We start from the raw sequence: 20198 nt of genomic DNA on the forward strand, positions 1-20198 counted from the left end.
TGTCGGAAAAATAAATAATATGGATTCATCTGATCACAGGGCAGCTGCTTAACACTTTGGCGACCAAAGTCCCGCGGCGATTTATAGTCCAGAGGACCGAGCTTTGTCAACAAACCGATGTACTTTCTAACAGCTATATATATACTTTATAGTATTGCTATCTGTCCATTCTCATTGTCACTTGAGTGCATAAACCGTGCCTTCATAATGGCTTAAAGAAAATAAAAATCCATCGGTTGGTTGTCATTTTATAGCGCCGTGAATATAAGGTTTATCGCAGTTTTCGCCTCGTCTTTTTTCTGGGGAGCTAGATATGAGGCTAAAGGCTAGTCACGTTATATCAAACGCCATTTCTGTTGTATATATACGAATGAAATAAAACAAACTGCGTAGCATCCGGACTATTACAGAGCATCTATGGATGAAATGGGGGCGGCGGGGGACGCCGATTACTATTATTGATTAGCAATACAGTAGCAATACAGTGTGCGTTCAAGTAGCCATTTTCACTGATCGATCACGTTGCGTTTTAAAACAAGCTCCAATCCGGCTGTAATTTGGGTGAATAGTATCCTAGCGTCAGCCCATGTGATCGCCGGCAGCATTTCGTCATAATACATCGGCATCTGGTAGATCGATATGTCCATTGGCTGATCATAAATCCCATTATTCCAGGCTGAAATCTGCGCTTCCAAACGTGATCAAAGATGGATGATGTTCGTTTGGGATCCAGGCTCAAATGAAACGCCCACAGACAGTAAAAATTATTTTTCCCAATCGGCCTCAATGATACTGCAGTGGAGCGATGGCGCCCCTAAGAGGATCTGGCCGGTATTGCATGTTGCCGAAATCAAATATGCGGGTAGGTTCCCAGAGTCGATCGGGGACGTTAATACGGTTATTAATATGGAATAAAACAATAACAACTTGGTCCACAACGCATGGCACCGTAACACGTATAAACTCGTGGCTGGTCCTTAACACTTTGGCTGCCATGGGTTAAATTCATTATCAACCGTAGGTTGCCGGCTCTATTTGTCTATAGAGAAAGTCCCCTTCTTTGCAGGGCTATAACTTTTTAAATTCTATTGCTACATTGCCATTATTAGGGCCCATTCAAAGTCCTATATGTATTGTTCATTGTGTAGCAACGTTAAACTTTTTCATTCGCATATTAGTAAAGTATGGTCTAATGTATAAGTATGTTTCATCTCTTTCTGCAGCTTTCTCCAGAACGTGATCTATAGCCCCAAATACATTATATTGATGATGCAATACAGTTTTATGGCAATCAGCACGATATAAAAAATTCCAACTAGACGTACTTCTAGAAGTTACTACACGTCATCTGATGTTGACCGGATGGGCTAGGGGGCGTTTATAATTCCGTGGGCAGCGTTATACCAATCATCTAATGTGGGTCAAATGTTGATATGTTGATAATAGCAGTTAGTATCGAAGACGGTAACTTTACACGCTAAAACTCACCCCAGTCTCCGCGCGCCGTTGGGCGATCATCGTAGAGTAGAAATTTTACCATTATGGGATGTCGATTTACCCGGTCCATCTCCAGCTTGTATAATGGTATATACGTCCAAATCATGTTGTTTATCGAGTTATTGGCAATCGATTGCTATGTAGTGTGTCGAGATCGAGTCCCGGAACCTATAGCTAGTGCCCGGAAGTAATACGGCCGACCAGCACAATCTCCATAGCACTTCCTGTTAAGCGATTGCGCCGATCGGCCACCAGATGGCGCTCCTGAACCGCCAGAGAGCTCAGTGGGTCCTCCTGGTGGATCTCAGGCCAGCGGAGGGGAAATATGAATCCGATCCCAGATTTTTGAAATATTGATATTAAAGACGCTGTAAAGCGTCTTCGGCAACTTGAGCATGGCCGGGAATGACGTGTTTAGGCGTTTTTCGGCAGCCAAAGTGTTAAAGTGTTAACCATATCCGAACCAGCTATTTTGGACAAATGTATAATTACTTTAATTACTCAGATATTCAAACACAATTATGCAATTATTGTGAAATGATTGAAAATAATAATTATTTAATGCCTTCTGTGGAATTTGTATTTCTTATTTGTTACACATGTTTTTTTTTTTTTTTTGCACACATCTCTCCAATATTCAAAACATCTCTTTCCACATCATCATATGCAATTTCCAGGATTTGCCTTTTTCTTTTTTGTAAGAACATACAAAACATGTAAAGGACTCATACAAATACATTAACAACTGACATGGAAAATAAAAAAAGACTTACGAAAAAAGAAACATACTATACTATACATTATGCGTATACATCCCTGATATATATACTTTGCATGTAGACCGAACTACCTTCGAGCAGGTATGTGCTGCATCCTCTATCGGGATGCCACCCTTCTCCATATTGCATGTGAGAGAAAGCGCCCCAGACACATGCAGTTGTGCATGATAACATGCATGCACGCATGTCTCCAACACATGTATGTGGGTACGTGTATCACGTAAGCATGTGTACATGCCTCATATGTGTGTGTGTGCATCTTCCTGGTATGTGACTGTACTCCTATCTCTTGTGTGTGTCTCGTATCCATGTGTGCCTCTGCCCCCTATGTGAGTGTATATCTCAGACGTGTATATATATGTGCGTCTCAGCTACGTATGTGTGTGTCTCCTATATACATGTGTATCCCCCATATGTGTCAGTGAAAGCCTATACTTCAACTATGTGTATATGTAGGTGTGTGTATGCCTATTTCCTATAAGTGAGTATGTGCATGTATGTGTGCCCCTGACGTGTATAACTTATCCTTGTGTATATGAGTGTGTGTAAACCTATTATGTACACATATGAATATGTGTATCCTAGATACTTGTATGCGGCTATACCTGCGCACATGTGAGTGTGATAGAGACAGTGACCGTTCCATAGATACACCATCCGGACATAAAATACATGTACATACATATACAATACATTATAAAGCACAAGTACCATCAGATCAGATCCCCTTTTTCATATTCATCCTTGATAACATTGTAATCCCACCTTAATCATTTGTCCCCAGACCGTTCAGTCAGGTGTAGAAAACTGTCCCATACCTGGCCATTCTATACCACATTCCCCGGTATTTAGGCAGTTTAATCCCTTTCGGTACTATACCCAAAACACATGCCATTGGGGCGTTATTTATCTTCACATTCAGAACCTTACTTAGGAATATCACAATTTGATCCCACATTTTCCGGACCTTCTCACATTCGTACAGCATGTGCAGTAAAGTGCCTGTCTCCTTCTCACATCTCCAGCAGATGTCACTGTCCCTTAATTTCAGTCTGGCCAGTTTACTAGGCGTCCAATAGCTTCTGTTCAACACTTGTAAAAAATAAGTTGTGATTGCGCCTCCCTAGAGAATTTACCCCATTTGGACACCAGTTTCTCCCACATTTCCTCAGTAATATCCTCACGTACATCGTTCTCCCAGCTCAATCTCAGACCCGCCAATTTGGGTGCATTGTATTCTCTTATAACATCATAAAATCTTGACGCACCGCCTTTCCTACGCCATCCTTTATAGAATATTTCTTGAATTGCAGTAATCGGGCCACACTTTGGTCCTCCTATTGATGACGATATACAATGTCTAATCTGTAGGAATTTATAAAAGTTTTTATTATCTATATCAAAATCCTCTTTAATATCCTCAAAAGGCAAAACCCCATCTTCCCCGGCTATATCACCTAGTACATGTATCCCCCTTTTAATCCAATCGTCCCATATGACTGATTTCTTACCAATCTTTAGTTTCTTATTATACCATATAGAGGCTCTCGTAGTTAAATATGGGCTATCACCAGTCATTCTGTGCGATTGATTCCAAGTTTCCCTGATAAATGCCATTAAAGGGTTTTTAAAAGGTATAGGTCTGTCTGATTGTGTCAGGAAGGATTCCAGAGATGAGGGATATATCATTTCCTCCTCCATCCTGACCCAAGCAGGTGCCTCCTCAGACGAGTGATTCAGTTTGGAGAGCTGGGAGAGCGAGAATGCATAGTGATACCAATCTAGTTTAGGCAGGGATAAGCCGCCATTTTCCTTTTCTGCACACATTTTGGCCCGTCCAAATAGCGGCCTTTTGCCCCCCCCCACAGATATACATTAATTTGTCATACTGTTTGAGTAACTGGGTCGAGAGAGTCAGCGGCAGCATATATAGGATATAATTTAATTTGGGAGCCAATATCATTTTTACTAAGTTTATCTTCCCCAGGAGGGACATATTCATCTTGGCCCAATTCTGGGTCAGAGCACTAATGTGTTCGATTATAGGGGCAATATTGGTTTGCATCAACTCTTTCAGACCTGGGATCAGCTTTATTCCTAGGTATATCAACCCTGACGGCATCCATCTGTATTGCCACCCCCTTCTGATATCAGGGGGACAACACATAGAGAGAGGCATTGCTTCTGACTTGCTCCAGTTGATTGTGTACCCAGATATTTCGGAGAAGGACTCTATAATAGTTCCAATGACCCCAGCTGCTGTTCGGGGATTGCTGGATACCAATAAGATATCGTCCGCATACAAAAATAATTTATGTTCTACCTGCCCCGCTATTACCCCTTTGATGTCCTGATTAGTCCTTAGTGCGATAGCAAGTGGTTCGAGGAAGAGCGCAAACATTTGGGGAGAAAGCGGAGAACCTTGCCTCGTCCCCCGCCCTAGGTTAAAGGGCGAGGATACGATCCCGTTGGTCAATACTGATGCCATCGGATTTGTGTATAACAGTTTTACCCACCCAGTATACGATGGTCCGAACCCGAAGCGCTCTAGCGTGTGAAATAAGAATGCAAATTCCACCTTATCAAAGGCCTTTTCGGCATCCAATGAGAAGGCCACTGTAGGTTCTGTATCATTCCTGACCTTCCACATTATGTGTAGGAGTCTGCGGATATTATCAGCTGAGTTTCTCCCCTTCACAAAGCCCACTTGGTCTGAATGCACCAAAGTTGGTAGTACATCTTCTATTCTATTCGCAAGTATCTTTGCCAATACTTTTTCTTCCAAATTGCTCAGGGATATAGGTCTATAGCTTCCACAGCATTTAGGGTCTTTGCCCTTTTTCTGTAGTAACGTAATAGTGGCCGATCTCAAGCTAGTGGGCAAGCCCCCCTTTAACAATGAATCCTCATATACTTTTAATAGTCTCGGAGCGATTATATCACTGAATTGTTTGTAGAAATCGGGAGTAAACCCGTCGTCTCCTGGTGCTTTACCCAATTTAAGGCTGTTGATTGCCGCGTGTATTTCTTCTATCGAGACCCCCCCCCTCCATTGATTTTACTTGTTGTTTCGATAACGACGGTAATTTGATTTTGTCGAAGAACGCGTCCATTTTTAGCTGATCCACCGCCTTCTGTGGGGTATACAAGTCCTGGTAGAAGCACCTGAAAACATTATTAATTTCCTTTTTGTCTGTAATAATCTTGTCATCTTTATTACGAATTGAGGATATAATATTTTGATTTAGCATTTGTTTAACCCGATTCGCTAGTATTTTACCCGCTCTCTCCCCTTGTTCATAATGTCTTTGGTTGGTCCTAAATAACGCATATTCAGCCTTCTTTTGATATATGTTGTTCAATTCGTATTTGGATTTGCTTAGGTTTCTCCACGTTTCTGGGTCTGGTCTCTGACTGTGCTGTTTCGAGAGTATTTTAATTTCCTCATCTAACGCTGTAATTTTTTGTTTCTCTGCCCTTTTTAGTATCGCACCGTATTGTATGAGTCGTCCTCTCATGTAAGCTTTACATGTGTCCCACATTATGCCACTATCATCTATTGACCCTTCATTAAGTTCCCAAAATTCCTTAAATATAGTTCTAATGTACGCACAGGATCCTTCATCATTTAACATCAGGTTATTGAATCGCCATCTCCGAGATCGTTGCCCTTCCTCCATGGATGTGATCACTAAATCAACCGGAGCATGGTCAGATATTACAATGTTCCCTATCCCAGTATCTGCTACCTGTTCTACCAGTGCGCTAGAGATCAGGAAATAATCTATTCTAGAGTATGAGGAATGCGGGTGAGAGTAAAACGTGTAGTCTCTTTCTTGTGGGTTCATAACCCTCCAAATATCCACTAGACCCAATTCCTCTATCAGAACACCAACCGCCAGTCTCCCTGCGTTGTCAGCGGTCCTGGGTTGATACGATTTGTCCATTAAGGTGTTTCCAACCAGGTTGAAGTCCCCCCCTATGATTACGTTGCTATTCCCTATTTTCCTGATCACCTCACATACCTCATGGAAAAAGTCTGAGGACGACCCGTTGGGCGCATATATATTAGCTAAAGTAGTCCTCTGTCCCTCTAAATCAGCATCCAGTATAACCCATCTTCCCTCATCATGTGAGAAACTATTGTGCACCTTTAGGTCTATGTTTTTTCTCACCAATATTGCCACCCCCCTCTTCCTAGAAGAGAACGTACTATAGTATATTTGTCCCACCCAATCCCTTTTAAGCTTGGCCGACTCCTCCTCATCCAGGTGCGATTCCTGAATTAGTGCAATATCCGTCTTTTTTTGTTTCAAGAACGTCAATATCTTTTTTCTCTTAATGGGATGATGACATCCGTCTATATTCCACGATATTATTTTAATCAGCCCCATATTCCTCGTAGTGCATCTACCCTGTGCAATCCAGGACGTAGTACCTCTATGTCTGGGGCGCCATCTCCCACATTTCCATATCTAGTTCCTGAGACTGTGAAGATATATATACAATAGTATAGCATACAATGAAATAAAAAAGAACATATAAAAACATAAATACATTCCCCCCCCCCCACATTTACCCAAGCTACGTTCGATAGGACCCCAGATAGAACAGTCGTACCGAGGGTGAGATCGATACTCACCCATGCACCTTGGTCCCCCTCGACTAACAGAGGAGTGCATATGGCACAAGGCAGGTTGCCCAAAACTGTGCCCCTACTATCTTGTATACCCTGATGTAACGTATGGCTCACACTGTAATCTATATACAGTGCGATCAATTCAACTGAACTTGACAAAACTGTAACGTTTCCAACAATTAATTAAGTATATCTCTCAGATATATATTGGTACATTGTAACTTCTATGACATAGCCATAATGGCCTGTGGTTCATTTCGTTATACTTTTCCTGTATCCATCCGGGATATTTCCCCTCCCACAATTTTATCATACTCTCCTATCCATTGCCCTCTATTCTCATTTCACATTTTTTTTTCTTTTTTTTTCAATCACTTTTTTTTTTTTTTTTGTCTTTTCTTTTATATACATATTGGCATTTTGTGATGTTATTTATTCTATGACGATGCCCCCGTGACTTATCTGTATCCATGCGCTTCATGAACTTTATCTCAATTGTCCGCCTCCGACTGTCCCCGTCTGAATCCCTGTAGTTTCTCCCGGTATCCGTGATGACCATTGCCCTGCTGTGCGGGGCGTTCAGTCCCCGTCGCCTGCATGTCGTCCCCCGGTCCCCGTTTTCTTCCCACTGTCTGCCAGGTAGACAGCCGCAGTATCTCCTCTCGGTCCGGGTCGGTAGTCGGGTTCACCACGGTCATCTTGAATCCACGTTTTGCCATATCCGCCGTCGCCTCCGCTGCGCTCTGGTACAGGCGGGTGCCATCCTCGTAGAATACCCTCATCTTCGCTGGATACGGTGTCTGGAACTTGAGATTCTTTTCCTTCATTATTCTCTTGGCCTCGGCATATTCTCCTCGCTTCTTCAGTATTTCAGTGGGGAAGTCATGGTCGACATAGAAGCGTTCGTTGTCACATGAGACGTTTTTCTTCTGCCACGTTCGGCGTATTATCTCTTCCTTCATTTTGTAACTCCCAAACTTAACCACGATTGACCGTGGTTTCAGCTGTGGGTTGTTAGGCCTTGGGGCCAGTGCCCGGTGTGCTCGTTCGATACGAAGGTCCATGTCATGAGGCAGTCCGAGTGCGTCCTTAAACAAGCCGTCTAGAAATCCATGCATGTCCTTTCCCTCTTTCTCCTCCGGGATACCATACACCCGTAGGTTCTCTCTCCTCGTTCTGCCCTCTTGGTCGAGCAGTTTAGCCTCCATGTCGGCCTGCCTCTGTATCAGTTTTTTTATTAAAACCGTCGCCGCATCAAGCACATTTTCATTTTCTCCGATTCTCCCCTCCGTTTCACAGAGCCTGTCGTTCATTTTGTTCATATCATTCTTTATCTCCCAAAACTGACGCTCATTGTCTTTTCTGAAGTCTTTGAGCTCGTTGTATATGTTCAACAGCGTGGCTTCTTGTTCACAGTCATCGTCGCCATCTTTTCCTCCCGTTACGTCGTCATTCTCTGCCATTCCGTCGTCCTTTTCAGTTGTAATCGTGTTCGCCCTACGTCTCGTGATAGCCCCTTCTTTCATCCCTATTAAATATGTACCCTGGTGTAAATGTTTTCCGGGGCTAAATCATTTTGCTGTCGGGGAGCTCGCGAGTTAGGCAGCCATGTTCTTCCGCGGTCAAACCGGAAGTCCGTTACACATCTGTTTTAATGATTAATTATATACATTTGAAAGAATGCAGGTCAACATGCAATGTATCCCGTTGATTGGTATACAATGGGACAGACCTTTGATTGATTGATTGATTGAACACTTTATTAACAGATTGCAGAATGGGTACAGTACAGTACAGCTCAATTACATACAATTGTTAAGGGGATGCAGACCAGAGAAAGACTTTCGTCTTGTTTACATCAGGGTCCCCCATTTTCAACTCATCATAACATATATGACACACACAACATACAGATAGACAGTACTGCTACATCTTCTATACATTTATTTGCAAATACAGTAGTGTTTGTGATACAAAAAGAGTCCAGAAAAGAGAGTACATTTGACGTAGAAACTGTTGGAGGAGGTTGGGTAGGCGGGGTGGGTGGGGGACACTGTACAAGCAAAACTGTACATTGGAATATTGACAAAACCATACTTGGTCATTTACTGTACATTGAAGGGGGTTGATATAGCTATAAACCTGCATATCATTAATCAATTAAACTTATATTGAAATACACCATATAGCCTATACACCAACACTGAAATGACAGTGGATAAATAAATAAGAACTAAAGCTAATCGGTGGAAATAGACTGCATTAATATTCCATAACAAGTCTTGTGTGCGCCTACGTGTCTAATGAATGAACAGTATAGGCTTGCTTAATATATTCCAGTTACCTGTTTCATTAGGATCCAGCACTATACACATGCTCTGCCCCGCACAGTACAAGCACAGTCCGCATGTATACAGACTGTACGTATACTGTACGTAGGGCAGAGCACACATACAGCTACCAAATCCTAATGAAACAAGTCATTAATGGAATAACAAGCCATACTGCGTTCATTCATTACGCCGTCTATTATATTTCATAAATGCATTCATATACAGTACTGCGCGCGTGTGTGTGTGTGTGCGTGCGCACGCTGCGGCAGGTGTACCATGAGCTGTACTATATATGATGCCAATACATTAATCTAATCTCATTTCGATGGGTCGCAAGACTCGCAAAGCACTTCCGCCATTCCATTTTCACACAGCTGCGTCACAAGACATATTACCAGCACGTTCAGGACTCAGAGTGAACTTGTCATTGATTCTGTCTCAGTGTTTCCAAGATAAGTCTTCCAAAAGAACTCTTTGAAAAATGTTGGAGAATGAGACCCATTGTTCGCTAAAGCTAAAACCAAGGGGAAACTACAAGCAACCTAAAGTATATCCAAAGCAGGTTGGCATTTCATCCAGTCACAATGTGCAACAATCACAAAACAAAATTCTCAAGATTTACATTTATATTTAGTCATTATCATTATAGCATTATCCAAACCATCAGCAGGAGGGATAGACCTGTGGGTAAATTATATTGTTTGTCAAATAGTGTCGACTTTGAGTGCATATATAGTATAGATATAGGTATATTAGCATGGTACTGTAGGTATAGTAGTATATGGATAGTAGATAGTAGTAAAGTACATTCTTTTAATTATTTCAGATATTGACTGAAGAGGTGTGTTTTAAGTCAACGGCGGAAAATTGGGTGGGTTTCAGCTGTCCTGCTGATTGTGGTGAGAAGTTAGTTCCACTATTATGGAGCAAGGACAGAGAATAGCATGCTATAGATGCAAGACAACCCTTTCCTGCATGGTGTCCACATATGTGTACAGTCGATTTAAAGCTATTTTAAATTACTTTTTAAAATGTAAGATATAGCTGTAAAAAAAGAAAAAAAGTATATAGCGCTTTTATCATAAACGTTTCACAATTGACCTATCGCAAAGCCCCGCCCCCCTTGGTTACTGTTGCTACGTCCGACAAGCTGTCCGACAAGCTGAGAGCCAGATACGTTCAACAAAGCTAGAATGGAGGGTCTTCATAACGTATCAGTCGCCTTAACAGACTCATTTTGGAGCAATAACGCCGCAATATCCTCCAGGTCCCGACAAAAGGGGCTACAATATGCTATGGAGGGATATATCCACAGTATCAAGATTCAGAAAGAGGGAGGCACAAATGAGGCACTAGCGTACAGGTCGCAGTGTAAAAATGAGCTCTATGTCAAATTCGACGAGCACAATATTGTGGACCAGGCTTGTTCGTGTACTGCTGGTTAAGTTCTGCTTTTGGTAATATCAAGTTGTCCTTGCTATTGAAATCTTTTAGCAGTCAACATCTATTTTTTTCCCCATTTCATATAATGATGAATAAGTGCGTCCTTAGTCGACGACGGCAAAGGGCTGACGTTAAGGACAGCTTTAGCTAGCTTGGATGATGTTCATCCTATCAAGCTAGCTAATGCTGTCCTTAACTCATTGACCGCCAGGAATTAGTCGGCCCCCGTTCTAGCACTGCCACGCTTTAAAAGATAGGAGTGTGTCACCTTGTTTGTAGAGCTATAACTATATTCTATATCAGGGGTCAGGAACCTTTTTGACTGGGAGAGCCATAAAAGCCAAATATTTCTAAATATATTTCATTGAGAGCCATAGTATTTTTAACGTATAATAAATTAAATATGTCTTACTTTTAATGCGACTTCTGGTGCTGCATGGTTTTGCTGATGGCCTTGTAATCTGGTTCATACGTGGTGAGGTTGAGCTTCATGCAGGCGTTGAGGCTTCCATCAGTTAAACGTGAGCGTAGGTTGGTCTAAATGTTCCTCATATGCGAGAATGACTGCCCACATGCATATGTAGAGCCAAACATGGTCAATACGGCATTACTCACGCTGCATTGTGTGGTATGTCACAGGAAGCTCGTTCCAAGTTTTAAGAATCAGCTGGTCTTCAGGTTGAAGATTTTGAATTTCTGTCCACTTGTGTTCCCTCGCCAGCTCTGCTCGCTATATCTTCAGCTACAGATACTATTGGCTGTATCTTCAAAAAAAATTCTGTTTACTTTTAAATGACACAGTATTATTAAGAAATATCACAAGTATTAAAAAAAATATATATATATTTTTTTTTTACTCAAAAATGTCTGGGAGCCATATGCTTTCACCAGAAGAGCCATATATGGCTCGCGAGCCATAGGTTCCCGACCCCTGTTCTATATTATAGCTATGGATACAATACTATGGCCCATTTGACACCACCTATCTATCGTTCAATATGTGAAAAAGAATTAATTTCTTCATCCATACGTTCCCGTGTTTTACCGCTGTGAATATAAGTATGGTTATAGCGTGGTCTGGGGTAATTAGCCGTATACGTCAATTCTACTATAAACATTGCTGTGTCTTGCCTGTGCACACTATTATTCCCAAATCAAATCTATATCATAGTTCAAGTTTCTTTATTAGTTGTCATACAGAAGTACAGAATACTTTTATACAAAATGCTTCTTTCTGTTACGCTCCAGAGACTGTGCTAGACAAAAGGATAAGTATAAAATAAAATAAGTATAGCAAGTATAAAATAGAAGTCACGTACGTAGACACAAGTGTTCAGTATGTACATATGTACAATGTTCAATGCAGAGTAGAAGTAACTGAGTTACCATACAATATACTATACAATATACTAATTACAATATACTATATAGTGCAAAGCAGAAATGGGATGAGGTACAATTTACAGTAAGGTGTACTGAGGTATGGGTTGTAGTGCAAATTCTTTGCCAATAAATATAAAGTGTGTTTAGGTGTTCTAAAGTGTGTAGAGTGGGTGCTGCAGTGAGTTGTTTGTTTAAAGTGAGTGTGTGCGTGTGGATGTGTGTGCTGTGAGTGCTTTTGATGGTTGTTGCATAGTGTTATTGTTCGTTGAGCAACCTGATGGCCTGGGGATAGAAGCTTCTTCTGAGTCTTTCTGTGCTTGCCATAAGACTCCGGTATCGCTTGCCTGACCGCAGCAGTTCAAAGAGGCAGTTGTTTGGGTGGCTGGAGTCTTTGATAATTCTCTTAGCCTTACCCATGCACCGCTTGTTGTAAATGTTCTGGAGAGTGGGAATCCCCCCTCCAATTGTGCGTTCGGCTGAACGGGCGCTCTCTGTAGTCTGCTGCGGTGCTATTCCCAAACCAGGAGGTGATATTGCCAGTCAGGATGCTCTCTATTGTGCATGAGTAGAAGTTCTTAAGGATCTTCTGACTGACTTGGAACTTCCTTAGGCGCCTGAGGAAGTAGAGGCGTTGCCGTGCCTTCTTCACAACACTGTCAATGTGTGTGGTCCATGTCAAGTCCTCGGATATGTGGACTCCTAGGTACTTGGTGCCCCGTCGATGCTGAGGGGGCTGTAGTCCCTGACCCCCGACCTCCTGAAGTCCACAATCATCTCTTGTTTTGCTGACGTTCAGGGAGAGGCAGTTCTCCTGACACCACTGCGACAGATTCTCTACCTCTTCCAGGTAGGCCCTCTCATCGTTGGCAGAGATTGAGACTACTGTGTCATCAGCAAATTTGATGATTGTGTTGTTGTTCCGCTGTGCCACACAGTCATGTGTGTACAGGGAGTAGAGGAGGGGACTCAGAACACAGCCCTGGGGGGCCCCTATGTTGAGCGTGATGGATGAGGAGGTGCAGTTGCCTGCTCTTACCACCTGGGGTCTACCCGTCAGGAAGTCCAAGACCCACTGGCAGAGGTCATAGTTCAAGCCCAGGTCCCTGAGCTTGGCTATGAGTTTGGAGGGGACTATGGTATTGAATGCTGAGCTGTAGTCGATGAACAGCATTTTCACATAGTTCCCCTGCCTCTTGTCCAGGTGTGATGCTGCTGTGTGCAGCACATGGGCTATGGCGTCCTCCGTGGACCTGTTGGGGCGGTATGCAAATTGCAGGGGGTCCAGGTTGATGGGGAGGGAGGAACAGATGTAGCCCTTCACTAGCTCCTCAAAGCTATGGAGGTGAGAGCTACAGGGCGGTAGTCATTGAGGCAAGCGGGCGTAGATTTTTTGGGTACAGGGATGATGGTGGACTTCTTCAGACAGGTGGGGATGACAGCCTGTTTTAAGTAGGGATGTCCCGATCACGTTTTTTTGCTCCCCATCCGATCCCGATCATGTGATTTTGAGTATCTACCGATACCGATCTTTCCCGATCCGATCAAAAAAATAAATAAAATACATTTTATTTTATTTTTTATTATTCAACAAACATGACCATGTTCACGTCTTAAACTCATACTGAGGCCTTAGTTTTGGTTTTAAATTGCATATCATCATTCATTTATTTATTGTCACACAGAGCAGAAGAATTTTGCCAAAACAAACCAATAGTATCCAGCTGCAGAACGGCAGACCAGCCACACTCTCAGACCCAAACGCATTTCCTTTGATTTAATTATACATCAAATGATTTATGTCAAGGATTGCAATGCCTCGCTTGAATGAAGTTAACTTTTCACCTGGATAACGTCAACATTCAGGGTAAATGTAATGTGAGAAATTGGGATACATTTTTTTTTTTATTATTATATAATTTGGGTCTGAGAGTGTGGCTGGTCTGCCGTTCTGCAGCTGGATACTATTGGTTTGTTTTGGCAAAATTCTTCTGCTCTGTGTGACAATAAATAAATGAATGATGATATGCAATGACATTCCATTCTCAAGCTCTACCATGCTAATTATCTTTCCAGTGAGAGGGATTGCGTTGGGTTTCTGCCTGGAGTCGCTGAGCTCAGGATCTCGCTGGTGAGTAATGGTTCTGTAATGGCAACATTAGCCCTCTGAATAGACAGGGAGAAGTGCTTAACATCTCCTATGATTACGGCATGGGAGCTGTGATGTCAGAGGTCAGACGCTCCAGGTGATTGGGGGATTTCTCCAGACCAAACATGCAAATGATGATGGAGAAAGAGGAAAGGGAGAGTCAAAACGTTAGCGGCCGGTGAGCATGGCCCCACCAGGGGGAGCCGCTCTGCAAAATAAGTTCTTTGCCTCGCTCGCTCATGCAGAAGACTGTAAGCATATAATTAGAATGTTTCTGGAAAAGCTCCTGCAGATTCTGGACGAGATGTTGTTGTGACGTCTGTTACCTTTGCATAGTCACATGCTTTCATCCATAATGGCCCTGGAGTCTTTCCCATGGAAAGACAGAGGAGTGCAATAATAGTCTAACAAGGTATGCAAGGGCATTAAACACCAAAGATCCTGACACAGCTGTAATGCTCACTGAAGCTGAGAATGAGAGCCATGAATGCTAATTTCACGTTTTGAGAACTGGATCAAGTTCCGTTCTCAATCGATTTCTCTGTTTGTCTACGATATGCCGGAAGTAATTTATTCCTATGGGAGCCTATGTAACAGAATGATAGTGCACCACCATCAAGTGGATATCAATTGACCTTTCGCAAAGCCCCGCCCCCCTTGGTTACTGTTGCTAGTACGTCCGACAAGCTTTCCGTCTGACAGCCTCATGGCTGATAGAATATGATTTGACAAAAGGCATTTAGGGGCTGGGTTTTGCGAAAGGTCAATTCCATTGGCCGTGGAGTGACACATTTGCATTGGGAATAGATCCGTTTAAATAACTAGAAGTAGGAATAAAGTTATGAATCAACAGCATATAAAATATAAAAATACTGTTTTTTTTTTTTTTTTTTTTTCTCCATTTTCCTCCGATTTTCTCCCATCCCAATGTTAGTCGTTATGCCAATCCCCTTCCTGGTCGCTGTGCACTTACCCCCCACAGTCGGTCTGGGAGAGTGGAGGCTACCACGTGCTTCCTCCGACACACGTCCAGCCAATCACCGCTTCTTTTCACCTGGCAGCGCGGATATTCTCTGAGAGGGCGTAGCGTGTGGAAGGATCACACTATCCCACTCAGGTCCTATCCGCGCTTAGCAGGCGCCCCGACCGAAATGTGGGAGTCGCTGTTTACAACGACCCGGACCCACCCCGCCAGCTACTCCCACCCTCTAATACTGCCAATTGTATTAGTGTGAACGGCCAGCCAAGCTGGTGACAACCCCGGAGCTGTGAGCTGGATTCGAACAGGTGAATCCTAGCGTCTCCGGGGTTGGTGATGAACGCAATCTCCGCTACGCCACCTAACCGCCCCCTATAAAAATACTGTTTTAACAATGAAGCCTTTCATGTTGGTTGATAGTGATGATGTTGGTGAAAATTATTTCATATTTCAATATTTCAATTAAATAGCTCATGGGTACAATACGTACTACTGATTGGTGGTAATTATTAAATGGGTTGTCTTTGACATAAGGTCATTAAACATTGTGGGACAGGCCTAACTTCAGTTCCAAGTCGATATTCTTGTATCCACTAGAGAAAGCCATCTGCTCAGCTGTCATCAGGACAGGATATCTTAGGGTTGCATTGTTCTAGAAAAACCAACCCCTTTGCACATGCTCAGTCTGGACTTCAGTATTCATACAAAGACCCTCATTGGTTAATTTTACTGGCAAGTAAAGGACAAGAGGACGTACGGTGAGCTAGCTTGGCACCTGCTGGCTAATTAGCTCAAATACAGTCATAATGATTTCTGCGGATACATTTTTATAACTAATTTCATTGGTCACGGTGCCTCTCATGTGTGGTGTATGTATGGCTGTGTAATCAGATTTTCTTGAATATTATGTCGAGAATTTTTACACAAAAATTGCCAGTGGTCATGAGATGCCTATAATGGCCTGCATGAATTAATTTCCTAATATTATGTCCGCCAGGGGTGCTGCCCTCTTTCTCTTGTTGAGTCTTTCTCTTTTTTTGATGCTCCAATCACAACTGCTGCTTCCTGGAAAGAGGGCAGGGCTTGAGATAGGTCAATGAAGTGCTTTGTTTACTTAAGTCTATTGATGAACGCATTATCAAGACTGACAGTCTTAACAATGGCATACCAACTCTCAGTAGGCTGAGGGGGCATGGCCTTCTGTTCACTAGGCACTATAGATGCTTGATTGTTGAGGGCCTTTACACCACTCTAGCTATATGTGACTGATGGGCCAATCAGAGTAACCCCAGTACATTACACAATATCTTCAAGGAAGCAGATTGGATATCTGAAATGGATTGATTCTGTTGATATCCAGGGGGAGACATCAAAGGGCAATGGGTAATGTTACATCAACTGTACAAAAAAAACTCTGTACAAACTAAAGTGAGATTGAAAAACACAATTTTCATTCAACTGAATCTTTACGTTTATGAAGCCTCTTTGAAATTCAAATGAAGGATGAAGAAATGTGCTGCATGTGAAATCTTTTGTTATCGGAGGCGAGTGCGCCTTTCCATTGTCAGACAATGAGCAGATGTGTGGAGCGAAGTGTGACATTTTAAATAAGAAACAAATAAATTGAATTTCTTGCGCGGTGCACCTCTCTGTTCTTCAAAGAGCACCGTTGCAGACACACAGGCCTCGTATGCAAAAAAGGTCAATGGGAAAAAGAATATTCAATCTGAAAGGGATGCAGTCAACAAGAGAATTTGTTATGATCCAAAGCGTAATGTACCCTGTGAAACCGCAGTCTGGATATGAGAATCTATTACTTCATGGCTTTGGCGTATCGCTGCATTGTGTCTATGAAACACTTTAGATACAGTACACGGTACACGCCTATACAGATGACGAGCGAATAATGTTTTTTTAATAAACACTGTTGAAATGTCACAAGCTATAGTTGCCACAGCTTTTCGAGGAAAGATTCTGAATGTCTCTCCAACCATGGCCCCTATATATGTATAACCTTTTAATAACTATACTTGTTCATAACTTTTTACCGATGCATAGATTCTGGTGATCCTCTTCTCCACCTGGCCGCTGTGTCGTGTCCTCCAGTATTGACATAGAGTCAGTGCGGCGGCAGAGTAGAGGAAAAATGGAAAACGAGGGGGAGCAGGTAAATGAATTATTAATGCCTATAGGTCTGCCCACTACTATAAGGCCAATGTGTCATGTTGATGGCCTGCCTTAACCCTTTCACCGCCACACTACAGAAGGTTAACCCTTTCACTACCACACTACAGACGGTTAACCTTCTCTAGTGTGGCAGTGAAAGGGTTAACCCTTTGTCGTGCGGCAGTGAAATGGTTAACCTTCCATATTGTCGCAGTGAAAGGGTTAACTCGTTGGTACTGTGGTAGTGAAAGGGTTAACAAATCCACGGCATGCTCCCTTAAAAATCAGCATGCATGTTTTAACCCTTTCACTACCACACTACAGAAAGTTAACCCTTTCACTACCACACGGTTCCGTCTGTAGTGTGGTAGTGAAAGGGTTAACCTTCTGTAGTGTGGTAGTGAACGGGTTAACCCTTTGTCGTGTGGCAGTGAAAGGGAGGGGTGGTCCCCTCCTCCCTAAAACAAGCCAGAGTCACACCGCTCATAAAAAAACCAACCATGAACCCCACCGTCATAGGCAACTATCGTCCTGTCTCTCTTCTCTCCTTCCTTTCTAAAACACTTGGAACGTGCTGTATCCAACCAACTCACTGCTTATCTCTTACAGAATGACCTAGACCCTAATCAGTCAGGCTTCAGGACTGGTCACAGAGGCACTTCACTTGGCAAAAGTGAAAGGCCTCTCCTCTGTCCTGATTCTCCTAGACCTATCTGCAGCCTTCGACACAGTCAACCATCAGATCCTCCTCGCATCCCTCGCAGGAATGGGAATGGCTGGATCTGCGCTGACATCATACCTCAATGACCACTCCTACCAAGTGTCAAGGAGAGGGACCCTGTCTGCCACTCGCCCCCTGCGGACGGGTGTCCCCCAGGGCTTGGTCCTTGGACCCCTTCTCTTGTCCCTCTACACTAAATCTCTGGGTAACATCATGTCTCATGCCTTCTCGTATCATTGCTATGCCGATGATACTCAACTCTTCCTCTCCTTCCCTCCCTCGGATATCCACATCTCTGAGCAGATCTCGGCCTGGATGACGACCAACCACCTCAAACTGAACCTAAGCAAAACAGAATTGCTCCACCTGCCGGCCAAATCCTCCCCCCTGACCGACCTTTCCATCACAGTCGAGAATGCAGCTGTGACCGCGTCCCCGACCGCGAAGAACCTTGGTGTTGTTCTCGACGACCAGTTGAACTTCTCCGCTCACATCGCAGCGACAACCAGAACCTGCAGATTCCGCCTGAGCAACATCAGAAGGATCCGCCCCTTCCTCACAAAAGAAGCCAACTCTTTTCAACAGTCATCTCCCGCCTCGACTACTGCAATACACTGCTTGCTGGCCTTCCGGCCCTCGACCTGGCATACCGTGCGGCAAAGGGAACCACTCCCGCCAACCTCCGGTCAATGGTCTCTAACTACACACCCTCAAGACCCCTACGCGCTGCATTTTCTGGCCGTCTCAGACCCACTCCTATCCGAGATCCGGGAGGGTCATCAAGGAGAAGCCGCCTATTCTCAGTCCTTGCCCCACAATGGTGGAACAAACTGCCCACCACAGTTAGGACAGCTGAAACCCGTCCAATCTTTCGCCGTCGACTAAAGACACACTTCTTCAACCATTATCTGAAAATATTTCATAAAATAATAATAATAATCTAACCCTAACTAACCTTATTGTCATGCACTTGTCCTAATATACTAACCTACACTGTAGCACTCAATACTTTGATGAACATTGTTACTCAGCTGATAGATTTGTGCCCTTCCTGATGACTTGTCGTACAGAACTTGTAAGTCGCTTTGGATAAAAGCGTCAGCTACAGACCCAGCTCTTAAAAATCAAACCACTAGCGCTTGGACCTAGCTTGGGTGACGCGGGTTGACGCTTGATTAACACTAGCACAGCCGACAAGGGGTCAAATGACCCCTAGGCATTTTCAATAAATGTATCCTCGTCACACGGTCGAGCTCCAGCTCTGTCACTCAATGACTTTTCCTAAAAGTACCCGTTTTATCTGGCACGGTTTCTGATATTTCAAAATGACTTCAGGAAAATGTAATTCGAACGTTATTCGACATAATGGGCCGTTGGAACAGACGAAAGTCACAGCACTTTGCGAGCATCTAGCGCAGGGGTGGCCAATCCGTGGCTCGCGAGCCGCATGTGGCTCTTTGCCCGTCAATATGTGGCTCTTCCATCCAAAAAAATATATTCAAAAATAATAATATAATAATTTTATGTCACTCAAACCTACATTTCATTGTGGTAAACCTCATATTTTTATATTCAGAGGTAATTATATAGTTTACACTGTTTATTTTTCTCATATTTCTCATATAAGCTGTCGGGTCATCTGACCCATTCCCGGCGGGAATCAGTGACATTTTCTCCATGGCTGTGCTAGTGTTAACGGGCACTGCCTGGTTAATGTTATTCAACCAGTAGGGGGAGTCAAGTTACACATCGCATCATCGTGTCGCATCATCCTACGGCCCGCTGTTAACAGCTTCACGTACAGTATAAAGCTGGTGATTATAGTCTCACAATTGACTTCATTGAATTCATTTGTGTGTTATATTGTACACTACAGACATAAGACAGACCATGTGCAAAACTCTGAGATGAATGCGAGCTGGTTCATGTGATCACGCTGTCCTGATTTCAGCTGTTGCTGTACTGAACAACTTACTGGTAATTTAACTTAGGTTTAACGTTAGTTTGTTTACTGCAGTTATGTCAGAATGACAATCAGCAACTGCTCAAATAAAGCATATCCACATTGCTGTCAAGTTAACGTTATGGTCCCTCGAAACGACCTGTTGAATG

Source organism: Notolepis coatsorum, assembly GCF_963971535.1.
Source record: "Notolepis coatsorum genome assembly, chromosome: 7".
Taxonomy (NCBI): domain Eukaryota; kingdom Metazoa; phylum Chordata; class Actinopteri; order Aulopiformes; family Paralepididae; genus Notolepis; species Notolepis coatsorum.